This window comes from Schistocerca cancellata, unplaced genomic scaffold (assembly GCF_023864275.1).
Source record: "Schistocerca cancellata isolate TAMUIC-IGC-003103 unplaced genomic scaffold, iqSchCanc2.1 HiC_scaffold_317, whole genome shotgun sequence".
Taxonomy (NCBI): Eukaryota; Metazoa; Arthropoda; class Insecta; order Orthoptera; family Acrididae; genus Schistocerca; species Schistocerca cancellata.
The window spans coordinates 70,486-90,065 of NW_026046335.1; the positions used below are offsets into that span (position 1 = coordinate 70,486).

General features: G+C 55.2%; 20 non-coding genes across 20 annotated transcripts; all 20 read right to left on the bottom strand.

Moving 5' to 3' along the window:
- Window positions 1-490: 490 nt before the first annotated feature.
- LOC126115275 (5S ribosomal RNA) lies at window positions 491-609 on the bottom strand. Its single transcript, XR_007525326.1, has one exon. It is a non-coding gene; the product is annotated as a 5S ribosomal RNA (ribosomal RNA).
- Window positions 610-1,436: 827 nt separating this feature from the next.
- Window positions 1,437-1,555, bottom strand: LOC126115276 (5S ribosomal RNA). The gene has a single exon (XR_007525327.1). It is a non-coding gene; the product is annotated as a 5S ribosomal RNA (ribosomal RNA).
- An 832-nt stretch (window positions 1,556-2,387) lies between these two features.
- LOC126115277 (5S ribosomal RNA) lies at window positions 2,388-2,506 on the bottom strand. The gene has a single exon (XR_007525328.1). It is a non-coding gene; the product is annotated as a 5S ribosomal RNA (ribosomal RNA).
- An 832-nt stretch (window positions 2,507-3,338) lies between these two features.
- Window positions 3,339-3,457, bottom strand: LOC126115278 (5S ribosomal RNA). The gene has a single exon (XR_007525329.1). It is a non-coding gene; the product is annotated as a 5S ribosomal RNA (ribosomal RNA).
- An 827-nt stretch (window positions 3,458-4,284) lies between these two features.
- Window positions 4,285-4,403, bottom strand: LOC126115234 (5S ribosomal RNA). The gene has a single exon (XR_007525289.1). It is a non-coding gene; the product is annotated as a 5S ribosomal RNA (ribosomal RNA).
- An 827-nt stretch (window positions 4,404-5,230) lies between these two features.
- LOC126115247 (5S ribosomal RNA) lies at window positions 5,231-5,349 on the bottom strand. Its single transcript, XR_007525300.1, has one exon. It is a non-coding gene; the product is annotated as a 5S ribosomal RNA (ribosomal RNA).
- A 1,032-nt stretch (window positions 5,350-6,381) lies between these two features.
- On the bottom strand, window positions 6,382-6,500 carry LOC126115280 (5S ribosomal RNA). The gene has a single exon (XR_007525330.1). It is a non-coding gene; the product is annotated as a 5S ribosomal RNA (ribosomal RNA).
- Window positions 6,501-7,332: 832 nt separating this feature from the next.
- Window positions 7,333-7,451, bottom strand: LOC126115281 (5S ribosomal RNA). Its single transcript, XR_007525331.1, has one exon. It is a non-coding gene; the product is annotated as a 5S ribosomal RNA (ribosomal RNA).
- Window positions 7,452-8,284: 833 nt separating this feature from the next.
- On the bottom strand, window positions 8,285-8,403 carry LOC126115259 (5S ribosomal RNA). The gene has a single exon (XR_007525311.1). It is a non-coding gene; the product is annotated as a 5S ribosomal RNA (ribosomal RNA).
- An 822-nt stretch (window positions 8,404-9,225) lies between these two features.
- On the bottom strand, window positions 9,226-9,344 carry LOC126115272 (5S ribosomal RNA). The gene has a single exon (XR_007525323.1). It is a non-coding gene; the product is annotated as a 5S ribosomal RNA (ribosomal RNA).
- An 822-nt stretch (window positions 9,345-10,166) lies between these two features.
- LOC126115282 (5S ribosomal RNA) lies at window positions 10,167-10,285 on the bottom strand. Its single transcript, XR_007525332.1, has one exon. It is a non-coding gene; the product is annotated as a 5S ribosomal RNA (ribosomal RNA).
- An 832-nt stretch (window positions 10,286-11,117) lies between these two features.
- Window positions 11,118-11,236, bottom strand: LOC126115283 (5S ribosomal RNA). The gene has a single exon (XR_007525333.1). It is a non-coding gene; the product is annotated as a 5S ribosomal RNA (ribosomal RNA).
- An 827-nt stretch (window positions 11,237-12,063) lies between these two features.
- LOC126115284 (5S ribosomal RNA) lies at window positions 12,064-12,182 on the bottom strand. Its single transcript, XR_007525334.1, has one exon. It is a non-coding gene; the product is annotated as a 5S ribosomal RNA (ribosomal RNA).
- Window positions 12,183-13,004: 822 nt separating this feature from the next.
- Window positions 13,005-13,123, bottom strand: LOC126115285 (5S ribosomal RNA). The gene has a single exon (XR_007525335.1). It is a non-coding gene; the product is annotated as a 5S ribosomal RNA (ribosomal RNA).
- Window positions 13,124-13,955: 832 nt separating this feature from the next.
- On the bottom strand, window positions 13,956-14,074 carry LOC126115286 (5S ribosomal RNA). Its single transcript, XR_007525336.1, has one exon. It is a non-coding gene; the product is annotated as a 5S ribosomal RNA (ribosomal RNA).
- Window positions 14,075-14,901: 827 nt separating this feature from the next.
- On the bottom strand, window positions 14,902-15,020 carry LOC126115287 (5S ribosomal RNA). Its single transcript, XR_007525337.1, has one exon. It is a non-coding gene; the product is annotated as a 5S ribosomal RNA (ribosomal RNA).
- An 827-nt stretch (window positions 15,021-15,847) lies between these two features.
- Window positions 15,848-15,966, bottom strand: LOC126115288 (5S ribosomal RNA). The gene has a single exon (XR_007525338.1). It is a non-coding gene; the product is annotated as a 5S ribosomal RNA (ribosomal RNA).
- Window positions 15,967-16,798: 832 nt separating this feature from the next.
- On the bottom strand, window positions 16,799-16,917 carry LOC126115289 (5S ribosomal RNA). The gene has a single exon (XR_007525339.1). It is a non-coding gene; the product is annotated as a 5S ribosomal RNA (ribosomal RNA).
- An 827-nt stretch (window positions 16,918-17,744) lies between these two features.
- Window positions 17,745-17,863, bottom strand: LOC126115291 (5S ribosomal RNA). The gene has a single exon (XR_007525340.1). It is a non-coding gene; the product is annotated as a 5S ribosomal RNA (ribosomal RNA).
- Window positions 17,864-18,695: 832 nt separating this feature from the next.
- On the bottom strand, window positions 18,696-18,814 carry LOC126115292 (5S ribosomal RNA). The gene has a single exon (XR_007525341.1). It is a non-coding gene; the product is annotated as a 5S ribosomal RNA (ribosomal RNA).
- Window positions 18,815-19,580: the final 766 nt, after the last annotated feature.

The following is a 19,580-nucleotide window of genomic DNA, read 5'->3' on the forward strand; positions in this document are numbered from 1 at the left end:
ATGTGGGCTTCCTCGCCTCGCCTCGCCTCGCCTCGCCTCACACCAGGTGTCTGCGTAGTTTGCAGTGCATTCGCACCATTCCTATCCCTGTCCCTGTCCCCGTCCCGACTTGTCCCGACTTTGCTCGACTGCCGCTCGCTGCCGCTCGGGTCGTGGTCCATATGACAGCGCAAGCACGACAAACGTCTGCGGGACGAGACGAGACGACTAAGGAATACATTCGTGGTTACAAATCAAATTTGGAACTCTACACTCCTACACAACAATAGGCGGTGACGTATTTCAGAAATCACCTGCCGATTCGTACTGTTTTGTCGTTTTCAAAGTCTTCTTGGCAAACTTGGTTAGCACATTCTCCCTCAAACTGAGTTAATTACTGCATTTTCGTACCATTACAGTAGTTTAAAAGGCTTAAGGAAGCATCTTTGTCACAACAGAAAGGTAGTTTGAAAATTGGGCTGGCGACATAACGAAAAAACAAAAGGAAGGGAGCCAACAGCACCCGGGTTTCCCAGGCGGTCACCCATCCAAGTACTAGCCGGGCCCGATGATGCTTAACTACGGTGATCGGACGAGAACCGGTGTATTCATCATGGTATGGCCGTTGGCGCTCATCTAATGTAGGAGCACGGCAGAATTCGCGTTCGGCTTTTCTCCCAACACACAAAATGTTAGTTTTCGGCCGCATTTGACGAAAGCGCTTCCTTCCGCAACCGCCAGTTCCTCGAGGACGGCGCGGGGAGGCGCGCCCGGCGTCCCAGCAGAGCGACGGCCGAATTGGCGGGCGCACCGCCGCGTGTGTGAGACGCACTGCTGCTCGTTGCACCCCCTGTCATTCGCGGGGCGCGTGCAGCCTTCGACACTAGCGGAGGACGCATCTTGTCCCTGGTGTTCAGCGGAGGGCCTGTGCGGGGTGTGGCAGTGTCGTGCTGGAGGGCGCCACTGGTAGCGATGTGGGCTTCCTCGCCTCGCCTCGCCTCGCCTCACACCAGGTGTCTGCGTAGTTTGCAGTGCATTCGCACCATTCCTATCCCTGTCCCTGTCCCCGTCCCGACTTGTCCCGACTTTGCTCGACTGCCGCTCGCTGCCGCTCGGGTCGTGGTCCATATGACAGCGCAAGCACGACAAACGTCTGCGGGACGAGACGAGACGACTAAGGAATACATTCGTGGTTACAAATCAAATTTGGAACTCTACACTCCTACACAACAATAGGCGGTGACGTATTTCAGAAATCACCTGCCGATTCGTACTGTTTTGTCGTTTTCAAAGTCTTCTTGGCAAACTTGGTTAGCACATTCTCCCTCAAACTGAGTTAATTACTGCATTTTCGTACCATTACAGTAGTTTAAAAGGCTTAAGGAAGCATCTTTGTCACAACAGAAAGGTAGTTTGAAAATTGGGCTGGCGACATAACGAAAAAACAAAAGGAAGGGAGCCAACAGCACCCGGGTTTCCCAGGCGGTCACCCATCCAAGTACTAGCCGGGCCCGATGATGCTTAACTACGGTGATCGGACGAGAACCGGTGTATTCATCATGGTATGGCCGTTGGCGCTCATCTAATGTAGGAGCACGGCAGAATTCGCGTTCGGCTTTTCTCCCAACACACAAAATGTTAGTTTTCGGCCGCATTTGACGAAAGCGCTTCCTTCCGCAACCGCCAGTTCCTCGAGGACGGCGCGGGGAGGCGCGCCCGGCGTCCCAGCAGAGCGACGGCCGAATTGGCGGGCGCACCGCCGCGTGTGTGAGACGCACTGCTGCTCGTTGCACCCCCTGTCATTCGCTGGGCGCGTGCAGCCTTCGACACTAGCGGAGGACGCATCTTGTCCCTGGTGTTCAGCGGAGGGCCTGTGCGGGGTGTGGCAGTGTCGTGCTGGAGGGCGCCACTGGTAGCGATGTGGGCTTCCTCGCCTCGCCTCGCCTCGCCTCGCCTCACACCAGGTGTCTGCGTAGTTTGCAGTGCATTCGCACCATTCCTATCCCTGTCCCTGTCCCCGTCCCGACTTGTCCCGACTTTGCTCGACTGCCGCTCGCTGCCGCTCGGGTCGTGGTCCATATGACAGCGCAAGCACGACAAACGTCTGCGGGACGAGACGAGACGACTAAGGAATACATTCGTGGTTACAAATCAAATTTGGAACTCTACACTCCTACACAACAATAGGCGGTGACGTATTTCAGAAATCACCTGCCGATTCGTACTGTTTTGTCGTTTTCAAAGTCTTCTTGGCAAACTTGGTTAGCACATTCTCCCTCAAACTGAGTTAATTACTGCATTTTCGTACCATTACAGTAGTTTAAAAGGCTTAAGGAAGCATCTTTGTCACAACAGAAAGGTAGTTTGAAAATTGGGCTGGCGACATAACGAAAAAACAAAAGGAAGGGAGCCAACAGCACCCGGGTTTCCCAGGCGGTCACCCATCCAAGTACTAGCCGGGCCCGATGATGCTTAACTACGGTGATCGGACGAGAACCGGTGTATTCATCATGGTATGGCCGTTGGCGCTCATCTAATGTAGGAGCACGGCAGAATTCGCGTTCGGCTTTTCTCCCAACACACAAAATGTTAGTTTTCGGCCGCATTTGACGAAAGCGCTTCCTTCCGCAACCGCCAGTTCCTCGAGGACGGCGCGGGGAGGCGCGCCCGGCGTCCCAGCAGAGCGACGGCCAAATTGGCGGGCGCACCGCCGCTTGTGTGAGACGCACTGCTGCTCGTTGCACCCCCTGTCATTCGCTGGGCGCGTGCAGCCTTCGACACTAGCGGAGGACGCATCTTGTCCCTGGTGTTCAGCGGAGCGCCTGTGCGGGGTGTGGCAGTGTCGTGCTGGAGGGCGCCACTGGTAGCGATGTGGGCTTCCTCGCCTCGCCTCGCCTCGCCTCGCCTCACACCAGGTGTCTGCGTAGTTTGCAGTGCATTCGCACCATTCCTATCCCTGTCCCTGTCCCCGTCCCGACTTGTCCCGACTTTGCTCGACTGCCGCTCGCTGCCGCTCGGGTCGTGGTCCATATGACAGCGCAAGCACGACAAACGTCTGCGGGACGAGACGAGACGACTAAGGAATACATTCGTGGTTACAAATCAAATTTGGAACTCTACACTCCTACACAACAATAGGCGGTGACGTATTTCAGAAATCACCTGCCGATTCGTACTGTTTTGTCGTTTTCAAAGTCTTCTTGGCAAACTTGGTTAGCACATTCTCCCTCAAACTGAGTTAATTACTGCATTTTCGTACCATTACAGTAGTTTAAAAGGCTTAAGGAAGCATCTTTGTCACAACAGAAAGGTAGTTTGAAAATTGGGCTGGCGACATAACAAAAAAACAAAAGGAAGGGAGCCAACAGCACCCGGGTTTCCCAGGCGGTCACCCATCCAAGTACTAGCCGGGCCCGATGATGCTTAACTACGGTGATCGGACGAGAACCGGTGTATTCATCATGGTATGGCCGTTGGCGCTCATCTAATGTAGGAGCACGGCAGAATTCGCGTTCGGCTTTTCTCCCAACACACAAAATGTTAGTTTTCGGCCGCATTTGACGAAAGCGCTTCCTTCCGCAACCGCCAGTTCCTCGAGGACGGCGCGGGGAGGCGCGCCCGGCGTCCCAGCAGAGCGACGGCCGAATTGGCGGGCGCACCGCCGCGTGTGTGAGACGCACTGCTGCTCGTTGCACCCCCTGTCATTCGCTGGGAGCGTGCAGCCTTCGACACTAGCGGAGGACGCATCTTGTCCCTGGTGTTCAGCGGAGGGCCTGTGCGGGGTGTGGCAGTGTCGTGCTGGAGGGCGCCACTGGTAGCGATGTGGGCTTCCTCGCCTCGCCTCGCCTCGCCTCACACCAGGTGTCTGCGTAGTTTGCAGTGCATTCGCACCATTCCTATCCCTGTCCCTGTCCCCGTCCCGACTTGTCCCGACTTTGCTCGACTGCCGCTCGCTGCCGCTCGGGTCGTGGTCCATATGACAGCGCAAGCACGACAAACGTCTGCGGGACGAGACGAGACGACTAAGGAATACATTCGTGGTTACAAATCAAATTTGGAACTCTACACTCCTACACAACAATAGGCGGTGACGTATTTCAGAAATCACCTGCCGATTCGTACTGTTTTGTCGTTTTCAAAGTCTTCTTGGCAAACTTGGTTAGCACATTCTCCCTCAAACTGAGTTAATTACTGCATTTTCGTACCATTACAGTAGTTTAAAAGGCTTAAGGAAGCATCTTTGTCACAACAGAAAGGTAGTTTGAAAATTGGGCTGGCGACATAACAAAAAAACAAAAGGAAGGGAGCCAACAGCACCCGGGTTTCCCAGGCGGTCACCCATCCAAGTACTATCCGGGCCCGATGATGCTTAACTTCGGTGATCGGACGAGAACCGGTGTATTCATCATGGTATGGCCGTTGGCGCTCGTCTAATGTAGGAGCACGGCAGAATTCACGTTCGGCTTTTCTCCCAACACACAAAATGTTAGTTTTCGGCCGCATTTGACGAAAGCGCTTCCTTCCGCAACCGCCAGTTCCTCGAGGACGGCGCGGGGAGGCGCGCCCGGCGTCCCAGCAGAGCGACGGCCGAATTGGCGGGCGCACCGCCGCGTGTGTGAGACGCACTGCTGCTCGTTGCACCCCCTGTCATTCGCTGGGCGCGTGCAGCCTTCGACACTAGCGGAGGACGCATCTTGTCCCTGGTGTTCAGCGGAGGGCCTGTGCGGGGTGTGGCAGTGTCGTGCTGGAGGGCGCCACTGGTAGCGATGTGGGCTTCCTCGCCTCGCCTCGCCTCGCCTCACACCAGGTGTCTGCGTAGTTTGCAGTGCATTCGCACCATTCCTATCCCTGTCCCTGTCCCCGTCCCGACTTGTCCCGACTTTGCTCGACTGCCGCTCGCTGCCGCTCGGGTCGTGGTCCATATGACAGCGCAAGCACGACAAACGTCTGCGGGACGAGACGAGACGACTAAGGAATACATTCGTGGTTACAAATCAAATTTGGAACTCTACACTCCTACACAACAATAGGCGGTGACGTATTTCAGAAATCACCTGCCGATTCGTACTGTTTTGTCGTTTTCAAAGTCTTCTTGGCAAACTTGGTTAGCACATTCTCCCTCAAACTGAGTTAATTACTGCATTTTCGTACCATTACAGTAGTTTAAAAGGCTTAAGGAAGCATCTTTGTCACAACAGAAAGGTAGTTTGAAAATTGGGCTGGCGACATAACAAAAAAACAAAAGGAAGGGAGCCAACAGCACCCGGGTTTCCCAGGCGGTCACCCATCCAAGTACTATCCGGGCCCGATGATGCTTAACTTCGGTGATCGGACGAGAACCGGTGTATTCATCATGGTATGGCCGTTGGCGCTCGTCTAATGTAGGAGCACGGCAGAATTCACGTTCGGCTTTTCTCCCAACACACAAAATGTTAGTTTTCGGCCGCATTTGACGAAAGCGCTTCCTTCCGCAACCGCCAGTTCCTCGAGGACGGCGCGGGGAGGCGCGCCCGGCGTCCCAGCAGAGCGACGGCCGAATTGGCGGGCGCACCGCCGCGTGTGTGAGACGCACTGCTGCTCGTTGCACCCCCTGTCATTCGCTGGGCGCGTGCAGCCTTCGACACTAGCGGAGGACGCATCTTGTCCCTGGTGTTCAGCGGAGGGCCTGTGCGGGGTGTGGCAGTGTCATGCTGGAGGGCGCCACTGGTAGCGATGTGGGCTTCCTCGCCTCGCCTCGCCTCACACCAGGTGTCTGCGTAGTTTGCAGTGCATTCGCACCATTCCTATCCCTGTCCCTGTCCCCGTCCCGACTTGTCCCGACTTTGCTCGACTGCCGCTCGCTGCCGCTCGGGTCGTGGTCCATATGACAGCGCAAGCACGACAAACGTCTGCGGGACGAGACGAGACGACTAAGGAATACATTCGTGGTTACAAATCAAATTTGGAACTCTACACTCCTACACAACAATAGGCGGTGACGTATTTCAGAAATCACCTGCCGATTCGTACTGCTTTGTCGTTTTCAAAGTCTTCTTGGCAAACTTGGTTAGCACATTCTCCCTCAAACTGAGTTAATTACTGCATTTTCGTACCATTACAGTAGTTTAAAAGGCTTAAGGAAGCATCTTTGTCACAACAGAAAGGTAGTTTCAAATGGTTCAAATGGCTCTGAGCACTATGGGACTCAACATCTTAGGTCATAAGTCCCCTAGAACTTAGAACTACTTAAACCTAACTAACCTAAGGACATCACACACACCCATGCCCGAGGCAGGATTCGAACCTGCGACCGTAGCAGTCCCGCGGTTCCGAACTGCAGCGCCAGAACCGCTAGACCACCGCGGCCGGCAAAGGTAGTTTGAAAATTGGGCTGGCGACATAACAAAAAAACAAAAGGAAGGGAGCCAACAGCACCCGGGTTTCCCAGGCGGTCACCCATCCAAGTACTAGCCGGGCCCGATGATGCTTAACTACGGTGATCGGACGAGAACCGGTGTATTCATCATGGTATGGCCGTTGGCGCTCATCTAATGTAGGAGCACGGCAGAATTCGCGTTCGGCTTTTCTCCCAACACACAAAATGTTAGTTTTCGGCCGCATTTGACGAAAGCGCTTCCTTCCGCAACCGCCAGTTCCTCGAGGACGGCGCGGGGAGGCGCGCCCGGCGTCCCAGCAGAGCGACGGCCGAATTGGCGGGCGCACCGCCGCGTGTGTGAGACGCACTGCTGCTCGTTGCACCCCCTGTCATTCGCTGGGCGCGTGCAGCCTTCGACACTAGCGGAGGACGCATCTTGTCCCTGGTGTTCAGCGGAGCGCCTGTGCGGGGTGTGGCAGTGTCGTGCTGGAGGGCGCCACTGGTAGCGATGTGGGCTTCCTCGCCTCGCCTCGCCTCGCCTCGCCTCACACCAGGTGTCTGCGTAGTTTGCAGTGCATTCGCACCATTCCTATCCCTGTCCCTGTCCCCGTCCCGACTTGTCCCGACTTTGCTCGACTGCCGCTCGCTGCCGCTCGGGTCGTGGTCCATATGACAGCGCAAGCACGACAAACGTCTGCGGGACGAGACGAGACGACTAAGGAATACATTCGTGGTTACAAATCAAATTTGGAACTCTACACTCCTACACAACAATAGGCGGTGACGTATTTCAGAAATCACCTGCCGATTCGTACTGCTTTGTCGTTTTCAAAGTCTTCTTGGCAAACTTGGTTAGCACATTCTCCCTCAAACTGAGTTAATTACTGCATTTTCGTACCATTACAGTAGTTTAAAAGGCTTAAGGAAGCATCTTTGTCACAACAGAAAGGTAGTTTGAAAATTGGGCTGGCGACATAACAAAAAAACAAAAGGAAGGGAGCCAACAGCACCCGGGTTTCCCAGGCGGTCACCCATCCAAGTACTAGCCGGGCCCGATGATGCTTAACTACGGTGATCGGACGAGAACCGGTGTATTCATCATGGTATGGCCGTTGGCGCTCATCTAATGTAGGAGCACGGCAGAATTCGCGTTCGGCTTTTCTCCCAACACACAAAATGTTAGTTTTCGGCCGCATTTGACGAAAGCGCTTCCTTCCGCAACCGCCAGTTCCTCGAGGACGGCGCGGGGAGGCGCGCCCGGCGTCCCAGCAGAGCGACGGCCGAATTGGCGGGCGCACCGCCGCGTGTGTGAGACGCACTGCTGCTCGTTGCACCCCCTGTCATTCGCTGGGCGCGTGCAGCCTTCGACACTAGCGGAGGACGCATCTTGTCCCTGGTGTTCAGCGGAGGGCCTGTGCGGGGTGTGGCAGTGTCGTGCTGGAGGGCGCCACTGGTAGCGATGTGGGCTTCCTCGCCTCGCCTCGCCTCGCCTCACACCAGGTGTCTGCGTAGTTTGCAGTGCATTCGCACCATTCCTATCCCTGTCCCTGTCCCTGTCCCCGTCCCGACTTGTCCCGACTTTGCTCGACTGCCGCTCGCTGCCGCTCGGGTCGTGGTCCATATGACAGCGCAAGCACGACAAACGTCTGCGGGACGAGACGAGACGACTAAGGAATACATTCGTGGTTACAAATCAAATTTGGAACTCTACACTCCTACACAACAATAGGCGGTGACGTATTTCAGAAATCACCTGCCGATTCGTACTGTTTTGTCGTTTTCAAAGTCTTCTTGGCAAACTTGGTTAGCACATTCTCCCTCAAACTGAGTTAATTACTGCATTTTCGTACCATTACAGTAGTTTAAAAGGCTTAAGGAAGCATCTTTGTCACAACAGAAAGGTAGTTTGAAAATTGGGCTGGCGACATAACAAAAAAACAAAAGGAAGGGAGCCAACAGCACCCGGGTTTCCCAGGCGGTCACCCATCCAAGTACTATCCGGGCCCGATGATGCTTAACTTCGGTGATCGGACGAGAACCGGTGTATTCATCATGGTATGGCCGTTGGCGCTCGTCTAATGTAGGAGCACGGCAGAATTCACGTTCGGCTTTTCTCCCAACACACAAAATGTTAGTTTTCGGCCGCATTTGACGAAAGCGCTTCCTTCCGCAACCGCCAGTTCCTCGAGGACGGCGCGGGGAGGCGCGCCCGGCGTCCCAGCAGAGCGACGGCCGAATTGGCGGGCGCACCGCCGCGTGTGTGAGACGCACTGCTGCTCGTTGCACCCCCTGTCATTCGCTGGGCGCGTGCAGCCTTCGACACTAGCGGAGGACGCATCTTGTCCCTGGTGTTCAGCGGAGGGCCTGTGCGGGGTGTGGCAGTGTCATGCTGGAGGGCGCCACTGGTAGCGATGTGGGCTTCCTCGCCTCGCCTCGCCTCACACCAGGTGTCTGCGTAGTTTGCAGTGCATTCGCACCATTCCTATCCCTGTCCCTGTCCCCGTCCCGACTTGTCCCGACTTTGCTCGACTGCCGCTCGCTGCCGCTCGGGTCGTGGTCCATATGACAGCGCAAGCACGACAAACGTCTGCGGGACGAGACGAGACGACTAAGGAATACATTCGTGGTTACAAATCAAATTTGGAACTCTACACTCCTACACAACAATAGGCGGTGACGTATTTCAGAAATCACCTGCCGATTCGTACTGCTTTGTCGTTTTCAAAGTCTTCTTGGCAAACTTGGTTAGCACATTCTCCCTCAAACTGAGTTAATTACTGCATTTTCGTACCATTACAGTAGTTTAAAAGGCTTAAGGAAGCATCTTTGTCACAACAGAAAGGTAGTTTGAAAATTGGGCTGGCGACATAACAAAAAAACAAAAGGAAGGGAGCCAACAGCACCCGGGTTTCCCAGGCGGTCACCCATCCAAGTACTATCCGGGCCCGATGATGCTTAACTTCGGTGATCGGACGAGAACCGGTGTATTCATCATGGTATGGCCGTTGGCGCTCGTCTAATGTAGGAGCACGGCAGAATTCACGTTCGGCTTTTCTCCCAACACACAAAATGTTAGTTTTCGGCCGCATTTGACGAAAGCGCTTCCTTCCGCAACCGCCAGTTCCTCGAGGACGGCGCGGGGAGGCGCGCCCGGCGTCCCAGCAGAGCGACGGCCGAATTGGCGGGCGCACCGCCGCGTGTGTGAGACGCACTGCTGCTCGTTGCACCCCCTGTCATTCGCTGGGCGCGTGCAGCCTTCGACACTAGCGGAGGACGCATCTTGTCCCTGGTGTTCAGCGGAGGGCCTGTGCGGGGTGTGGCAGTGTCATGCTGGAGGGCGCCACTGGTAGCGATGTGGGCTTCCTCGCCTCGCCTCGCCTCACACCAGGTGTCTGCGTAGTTTGCAGTGCATTCGCACCATTCCTATCCCTGTCCCTGTCCCCGTCCCGACTTGTCCCGACTTTGCTCGACTGCCGCTCGCTGCCGCTCGGGTCGTGGTCCATATGACAGCGCAAGCACGACAAACGTCTGCGGGACGAGACGAGACGACTAAGGAATACATTCGTGGTTACAAATCAAATTTGGAACTCTACACTCCTACACAACAATAGGCGGTGACGTATTTCAGAAATCACCTGCCGATTCGTACTGCTTTGTCGTTTTCAAAGTCTTCTTGGCAAACTTGGTTAGCACATTCTCCCTCAAACTGAGTTAATTACTGCATTTTCGTACCATTACAGTAGTTTAAAAGGCTTAAGGAAGCATCTTTGTCACAACAGAAAGGTAGTTTGAAAATTGGGCTGGCGACATAACAAAAAAACAAAAGGAAGGGAGCCAACAGCACCCGGGTTTCCCAGGCGGTCACCCATCCAAGTACTAGCCGGGCCCGATGATGCTTAACTACGGTGATCGGACGAGAACCGGTGTATTCATCATGGTATGGCCGTTGGCGCTCATCTAATGTAGGAGCACGGCAGAATTCGCGTTCGGCTTTTCTCCCAACACACAAAATGTTAGTTTTCGGCCGCATTTGACGAAAGCGCTTCCTTCCGCAACCGCCAGTTCCTCGAGGACGGCGCGGGGAGGCGCGCCCGGCGTCCCAGCAGAGCGACGGCCAAATTGGCGGGCGCACCGCCGCGTGTGTGAGACGCACTGCTGCTCGTTGCACCCCCTGTCATTCGCTGGGCGCGTGCAGCCTTCGACACTAGCGGAGGACGCATCTTGTCCCTGGTGTTCAGCGGAGCGCCTGTGCGGGGTGTGGCAGTGTCGTGCTGGAGGGCGCCACTGGTAGCGATGTGGGCTTCCTCGCCTCGCCTCGCCTCGCCTCGCCTCACACCAGGTGTCTGCGTAGTTTGCAGTGCATTCGCACCATTCCTATCCCTGTCCCTGTCCCCGTCCCGACTTGTCCCGACTTTGCTCGACTGCCGCTCGCTGCCGCTCGGGTCGTGGTCCATATGACAGCGCAAGCACGACAAACGTCTGCGGGACGAGACGAGACGACTAAGGAATACATTCGTGGTTACAAATCAAATTTGGAACTCTACACTCCTACACAACAATAGGCGGTGACGTATTTCAGAAATCACCTGCCGATTCGTACTGTTTTGTCGTTTTCAAAGTCTTCTTGGCAAACTTGGTTAGCACATTCTCCCTCAAACTGAGTTAATTACTGCATTTTCGTACCATTACAGTAGTTTAAAAGGCTTAAGGAAGCATCTTTGTCACAACAGAAAGGTAGTTTGAAAATTGGGCTGGCGACATAACGAAAAAACAAAAGGAAGGGAGCCAACAGCACCCGGGTTTCCCAGGCGGTCACCCATCCAAGTACTAGCCGGGCCCGATGATGCTTAACTACGGTGATCGGACGAGAACCGGTGTATTCATCATGGTATGGCCGTTGGCGCTCATCTAATGTAGGAGCACGGCAGAATTCGCGTTCGGCTTTTCTCCCAACACACAAAATGTTAGTTTTCGGCCGCATTTGACGAAAGCGCTTCCTTCCGCAACCGCCAGTTCCTCGAGGACGGCGCGGGGAGGCGCGCCCGGCGTCCCAGCAGAGCGACGGCCGAATTGGCGGGCGCACCGCCGCGTGTGTGAGACGCACTGCTGCTCGTTGCACCCCCTGTCATTCGCTGGGCGCGTGCAGCCTTCGACACTAGCGGAGGACGCATCTTGTCCCTGGTGTTCAGCGGAGGGCCTGTGCGGGGTGTGGCAGTGTCGTGCTGGAGGGCGCCGCTGGTAGCGATGTGGGCTTCCTCGCCTCGCCGCGCCTCGCCTCACACCAGGTGTCTGCGTAGTTTGCAGTGCATTCGCACCATTCCTATCCCTGTCCCTGTCCCCGTCCCGACTTGTCCCGACTTTGCTCGACTGCCGCTCGCTGCCGCTCGGGTCGTGGTCCATATGACAGCGCAAGCACGACAAACGTCTGCGGGACGAGACGAGACGACTAAGGAATACATTCGTGGTTACAAATCAAATTTGGAACTCTACACTCCTACACAACAATAGGCGGTGACGTATTTCAGAAATCACCTGCCGATTCGTACTGCTTTGTCGTTTTCAAAGTCTTCTTGGCAAACTTGGTTAGCACATTCTCCCTCAAACTGAGTTAATTACTGCATTTTCGTACCATTACAGTAGTTTAAAAGGCTTAAGGAAGCATCTTTGTCACAACAGAAAGGTAGTTTGAAAATTGGGCTGGCGACATAACAAAAAAACAAAAGGAAGGGAGCCAACAGCACCCGGGTTTCCCAGGCGGTCACCCATCCAAGTACTATCCGGGCCCGATGATGCTTAACTTCGGTGATCGGACGAGAACCGGTGTATTCATCATGGTATGGCCGTTGGCGCTCGTCTAATGTAGGAGCACGGCAGAATTCACGTTCGGCTTTTCTCCCAACACACAAAATGTTAGTTTTCGGCCGCATTTGACGAAAGCGCTTCCTTCCGCAACCGCCAGTTCCTCGAGGACGGCGCGGGGAGGCGCGCCCGGCGTCCCAGCAGAGCGACGGCCGAATTGGCGGGCGCACCGCCGCGTGTGTGAGACGCACTGCTGCTCGTTGCACCCCCTGTCATTCGCTGGGCGCGTGCAGCCTTCGACACTAGCGGAGGACGCATCTTGTCCCTGGTGTTCAGCGGAGGGCCTGTGCGGGGTGTGGCAGTGTCATGCTGGAGGGCGCCACTGGTAGCGATGTGGGCTTCCTCGCCTCGCCTCGCCTCACACCAGGTGTCTGCGTAGTTTGCAGTGCATTCGCACCATTCCTATCCCTGTCCCTGTCCCCGTCCCGACTTGTCCCGACTTTGCTCGACTGCCGCTCGCTGCCGCTCGGGTCGTGGTCCATATGACAGCGCAAGCACGACAAACGTCTGCGGGACGAGACGAGACGACTAAGGAATACATTCGTGGTTACAAATCAAATTTGGAACTCTACACTCCTACACAACAATAGGCGGTGACGTATTTCAGAAATCACCTGCCGATTCGTACTGCTTTGTCGTTTTCAAAGTCTTCTTGGCAAACTTGGTTAGCACATTCTCCCTCAAACTGAGTTAATTACTGCATTTTCGTACCATTACAGTAGTTTAAAAGGCTTAAGGAAGCATCTTTGTCACAACAGAAAGGTAGTTTGAAAATTGGGCTGGCGACATAACAAAAAAACAAAAGGAAGGGAGCCAACAGCACCCGGGTTTCCCAGGCGGTCACCCATCCAAGTACTAGCCGGGCCCGATGATGCTTAACTACGGTGATCGGACGAGAACCGGTGTATTCATCATGGTATGGCCGTTGGCGCTCATCTAATGTAGGAGCACGGCAGAATTCGCGTTCGGCTTTTCTCCCAACACACAAAATGTTAGTTTTCGGCCGCATTTGACGAAAGCGCTTCCTTCCGCAACCGCCAGTTCCTCGAGGACGGCGCGGGGAGGCGCGCCCGGCGTCCCAGCAGAGCGACGGCCAAATTGGCGGGCGCACCGCCGCGTGTGTGAGACGCACTGCTGCTCGTTGCACCCCCTGTCATTCGCTGGGCGCGTGCAGCCTTCGACACTAGCGGAGGACGCATCTTGTCCCTGGTGTTCAGCGGAGCGCCTGTGCGGGGTGTGGCAGTGTCGTGCTGGAGGGCGCCACTGGTAGCGATGTGGGCTTCCTCGCCTCGCCTCGCCTCGCCTCGCCTCACACCAGGTGTCTGCGTAGTTTGCAGTGCATTCGCACCATTCCTATCCCTGTCCCTGTCCCCGTCCCGACTTGTCCCGACTTTGCTCGACTGCCGCTCGCTGCCGCTCGGGTCGTGGTCCATATGACAGCGCAAGCACGACAAACGTCTGCGGGACGAGACGAGACGACTAAGGAATACATTCGTGGTTACAAATCAAATTTGGAACTCTACACTCCTACACAACAATAGGCGGTGACGTATTTCAGAAATCACCTGCCGATTCGTACTGTTTTGTCGTTTTCAAAGTCTTCTTGGCAAACTTGGTTAGCACATTCTCCCTCAAACTGAGTTAATTACTGCATTTTCGTACCATTACAGTAGTTTAAAAGGCTTAAGGAAGCATCTTTGTCACAACAGAAAGGTAGTTTGAAAATTGGGCTGGCGACATAACGAAAAAACAAAAGGAAGGGAGCCAACAGCACCCGGGTTTCCCAGGCGGTCACCCATCCAAGTACTAGCCGGGCCCGATGATGCTTAACTACGGTGATCGGACGAGAACCGGTGTATTCATCATGGTATGGCCGTTGGCGCTCATCTAATGTAGGAGCACGGCAGAATTCGCGTTCGGCTTTTCTCCCAACACACAAAATGTTAGTTTTCGGCCGCATTTGACGAAAGCGCTTCCTTCCGCAACCGCCAGTTCCTCGAGGACGGCGCGGGGAGGCGCGCCCGGCGTCCCAGCAGAGCGACGGCCGAATTGGCGGGCGCACCGCCGCGTGTGTGAGACGCACTGCTGCTCGTTGCACCCCCTGTCATTCGCTGGGCGCGTGCAGCCTTCGACACTAGCGGAGGACGCATCTTGTCCCTGGTGTTCAGCGGAGGGCCTGTGCGGGGTGTGGCAGTGTCGTGCTGGAGGGCGCCGCTGGTAGCGATGTGGGCTTCCTCGCCTCGCCTCGCCTCGCCTCACACCAGGTGTCTGCGTAGTTTGCAGTGCATTCGCACCATTCCTATCCCTGTCCCTGTCCCCGTCCCGACTTGTCCCGACTTTGCTCGACTGCCGCTCGCTGCCGCTCGGGTCGTGGTCCATATGACAGCGCAAGCACGACAAACGTCTGCGGGACGAGACGAGACGACTAAGGAATACATTCGTGGTTACAAATCAAATTTGGAACTCTACACTCCTACACAACAATAGGCGGTGACGTATTTCAGAAATCACCTGCCGATTCGTACTGTTTTGTCGTTTTCAAAGTCTTCTTGGCAAACTTGGTTAGCACATTCTCCCTCAAACTGAGTTAATTACTGCATTTTCGTACCATTACAGTAGTTTAAAAGGCTTAAGGAAGCATCTTTGTCACAACAGAAAGGTAGTTTGAAAATTGGGCTGGCGACATAACGAAAAAACAAAAGGAAGGGAGCCAACAGCACCCGGGTTTCCCAGGCGGTCACCCATCCAAGTACTAGCCGGGCCCGATGATGCTTAACTACGGTGATCGGACGAGAACCGGTGTATTCATCATGGTATGGCCGTTGGCGCTCATCTAATGTAGGAGCACGGCAGAATTCGCGTTCGGCTTTTCTCCCAACACACAAAATGTTAGTTTTCGGCCGCATTTGACGAAAGCGCTTCCTTCCGCAACCGCCAGTTCCTCGAGGACGGCGCGGGGAGGCGCGCCCGGCGTCCCAGCAGAGCGACGGCCGAATTGGCGGGCGCACCGCCGCGTGTGTGAGACGCACTGCTGCTCGTTGCACCCCCTGTCATTCGCTGGGCGCGTGCAGCCTTCGACACTAGCGGAGGACGCATCTTGTCCCTGGTGTTCAGCGGAGGGCCTGTGCGGGGTGTGGCAGTGTCGTGCTGGAGGGCGCCACTGGTAGCGATGTGGGCTTCCTCGCCTCGCCTCGCCTCGCCTCACACCAGGTGTCTGCGTAGTTTGCAGTGCATTCGCACCATTCCTATCCCTGTCCCTGTCCCCGTCCCGACTTGTCCCGACTTTGCTCGACTGCCGCTCGCTGCCGCTCGGGTCGTGGTCCATATGACAGCGCAAGCACGACAAACGTCTGCGGGACGAGACGAGACGACTAAGGAATACATTCGTGGTTACAAATCAAATTTGGAACTCTACACTCCTACACAACAATAGGCGGTGACGTATTTCAGAAATCACCTGCCGATTCGTACTGTTTTGTCGTTTTCAAAGTCTTCTTGGCAAACTTGGTTAGCACATTCTCCCTCAAACTGAGTTAATTACTGCATTTTCGTACCATTACAGTAGTTTAAAAGGCTTAAGGAAGCATCTTTGTCACAACAGAAAGGTAGTTTGAAAATTGGGCTGGCGACATAACAAAAAAACAAAAGGAAGGGAGCCAACAGCACCCGGGTTTCCCAGGCGGTCACCCATCCAAGTACTAGCCGGGCCCGATGATGCTTAACTACGGTGATCGGACGAGAACCGGTGTATTCATCATGGTATGGCCGTTGGCGCTCATCTAATGTAGGAGCACGGCAGAATTCGCGTTCGGCTTTTCTCCCAACACACAAAATGTTAGTTTTCGGCCGCATTTGACGAAAGCGCTTCCTTCCGCAACCGCCAGTTCCTCGAGGACGGCGCGGGGAGGCGCGCCCGGCGTCCCAGCAGAGCGACGGCCAAATTGGCGGGCGCACCGCCGCTTGTGTGAGACGCACTGCTGCTCGTTGCACCCCCTGTCATTCGCTGGGCGCGTGCAGCCTTCGACACTAGCGGAGGACGCATCTTGTCCCTGGTGTTCAGCGGAGCGCCTGTGCGGGGTGTGGCAGTGTCGTGCTGGAGGGCGCCACTGGTAGCGATGTGGGCTTCCTCGCCTCGCCTCGCCTCGCCTCGCCTCACACCAGGTGTCTGCGTAGTTTGCAGTGCATTCGCACCATTCCTATCCCTGTCCCTGTCCCCGTCCCGACTTGTCCCGACTTTGCTCGACTGCCGCTCGCTGCCGCTCGGGTCGTGGTCCATATGACAGCGCAAGCACGACAAACGTCTGCGGGACGAGACGAGACGACTAAGGAATACATTCGTGGTTACAAATCAAATTTGGAACTCTACACTCCTACACAACAATAGGCGGTGACGTATTTCAGAAATCACCTGCCGATTCGTACTGTTTTGTCGTTTTCAAAGTCTTCTTGGCAAACTTGGTTAGCACATTCTCCCTCAAACTGAGTTAATTACTGCATTTTCGTACCATTACAGTAGTTTAAAAGGCTTAAGGAAGCATCTTTGTCACAACAGAAAGGTAGTTTGAAAATTGGGCTGGCGACATAACGAAAAAACAAAAGGAAGGGAGCCAACAGCACCCGGGTTTCCCAGGCGGTCACCCATCCAAGTACTAGCCGGGCCCGATGATGCTTAACTACGGTGATCGGACGAGAACCGGTGTATTCATCATGGTATGGCCGTTGGCGCTCATCTAATGTAGGAGCACGGCAGAATTCGCGTTCGGCTTTTCTCCCAACACACAAAATGTTAGTTTTCGGCCGCATTTGACGAAAGCGCTTCCTTCCGCAACCGCCAGTTCCTCGAGGACGGCGCGGGGAGGCGCGCCCGGCGTCCCAGCAGAGCGACGGCCGAATTGGCGGGCGCACCGCCGCGTGTGTGAGACGCACTGCTGCTCGTTGCACCCCCTGTCATTCGCTGGGCGCGTGCAGCCTTCGACACTAGCGGAGGACGCATCTTGTCCCTGGTGTTCAGCGGAGGGCCTGTGCGGGGTGTGGCAGTGTCGTGCTGGAGGGCGCCACTGGTAGCGATGTGGGCTTCCTCGCCTCGCCTCGCCTCGCCTCACACCAGGTGTCTGCGTAGTTTGCAGTGCATTCGCACCATTCCTATCCCTGTCCCTGTCCCCGTCCCGACTTGTCCCGACTTTGCTCGACTGCCGCTCGCTGCCGCTCGGGTCGTGGTCCATATGACAGCGCAAGCACGACAAACGTCTGCGGGACGAGACGAGACGACTAAGGAATACATTCGTGGTTACAAATCAAATTTGGAACTCTACACTTCTACACAACAATAGGCGGTGACGTATTTCAGAAATCACCTGCCGATTCGTACTGTTTTGTCGTTTTCAAAGTCTTCTTGGCAAACTTGGTTAGCACATTCTCCCTCAAACTGAGTTAATTACTGCATTTTCGTACCATTACAGTAGTTTAAAAGGCTTAAGGAAGCATCTTTGTCACAACAGAAAGGTAGTTTGAAAATTGGGCTGGCGACATAACAAAAAAACAAAAGGAAGGGAGCCAACAGCACCCGGGTTTCCCAGGCGGTCACCCATCCAAGTACTAGCCGGGCCCGATGATGCTTAACTACGGTGATCGGACGAGAACCGGTGTATTCATCATGGTATGGCCGTTGGCGCTCATCTAATGTAGGAGCACGGCAGAATTCGCGTTCGGCTTTTCTCCCAACACACAAAATGTTAGTTTTCGGCCGCATTTGACGAAAGCGCTTCCTTCCGCAACCGCCAGTTCCTCGAGGACGGCGCGGGGAGGCGCGCCCGGCGTCCCAGCAGAGCGACGGCCAAATTGGCGGGCGCACCGCCGCTTGTGTGAGACGCACTGCTGCTCGTTGCACCCCCTGTCATTCGCTGGGCGCGTGCAGCCTTCGACACTAGCGGAGGACGCATCTTGTCCCTGGTGTTCAGCGGAGCGCCTGTGCGGGGTGTGGCAGTGTCGTGCTGGAGGGCGCCACTGGTAGCGATGTGGGCTTCCTCGCCTCGCCTCGCCTCGCCTCGCCTCACACCAGGTGTCTGCGTAGTTTGCAGTGCATTCGCACCATTCCTATCCCTGTCCCTGTCCCCGTCCCGACTTGTCCCGACTTTGCTCGACTGCCGCTCGCTGCCGCTCGGGTCGTGGTCCATATGACAGCGCAAGCACGACAAACGTCTGCGGGACGAGACGAGACGACTAAGGAATACATTCGTGGTTACAAATCAAATTTGGAACTCTACACTCCTACACAACAATAGGCGGTGACGTATTTCAGAAATCACCTGCCGATTCGTACTGTTTTGTCGTTTTCAAAGTCTTCTTGGCAAACTTGGTTAGCACATTCTCCCTCAAACTGAGTTAATTACTGCATTTTCGTACCATTACAGTAGTTTAAAAGGCTTAAGGAAGCATCTTTGTCACAACAGAAAGGTAGTTTGAAAATTGGGCTGGCGACATAACAAAAAAACAAAAGGAAGGGAGCCAACAGCACCCGGGTTTCCCAGGCGGTCACCCATCCAAGTACTAGCCGGGCCCGATGATGCTTAACTACGGTGATCGGACGAGAACCGGTGTATTCATCATGGTATGGCCGTTGGCGCTCATCTAATGTAGGAGCACGGCAGAATTCGCGTTCGGCTTTTCTCCCAACACACAAAATGTTAGTTTTCGGCCGCATTTGACGAAAGCGCTTCCTTCCGCAACCGCCAGTTCCTCGAGGACGGCGCGGGGAGGCGCGCCCGGCGTCCCAGCAGAGCGACGGCCGAATTGGCGGGCGCACCGCCGCGTGTGTGAGACGCACTGCTGCTCGTTGCACCCCCTGTCATTCGCTGGGCGCGTGCAGCCTTCGACACTAGCGGAGGACGCATCTTGTCCCTGGTGTTCAGCGGAGGGCCTGTGCGGGGTGTGGCAGTGTCGTGCTGGAGGGCGCCACTGGTAGCGATGTGGGCTTCCTCGCCTCGCCTCGCCTCGCCTCACACCAGGTGTCTGCGTAGTTTGCAGTGCATTCGCACCATTCCTATCCCTGTCCCTGTCCCCGTCCCGACTTGTCCCGACTTTGCTCGACTGCCGCTCGCTGCCGCTCGGGTCGTGGTCCATATGACAGCGCAAGCACGACAAACGTCTGCGGGACGAGACGAGACGACTAAGGAATACATTCGTGGTTACAAATCAAATTTGGAACTCTACACTCCTACACAACAATAGGCGGTGACGTATTTCAGAAATCACCTGCCGATTCGTACTGTTTTGTCGTTTTCAAAGTCTTCTTGGCAAACTTGGTTAGCACATTCTCCCTCAAACTGAGTTAATTACTGCATTTTCGTACCATTACAGTAGTTTAAAAGGCTTAAGGAAGCATCTTTGT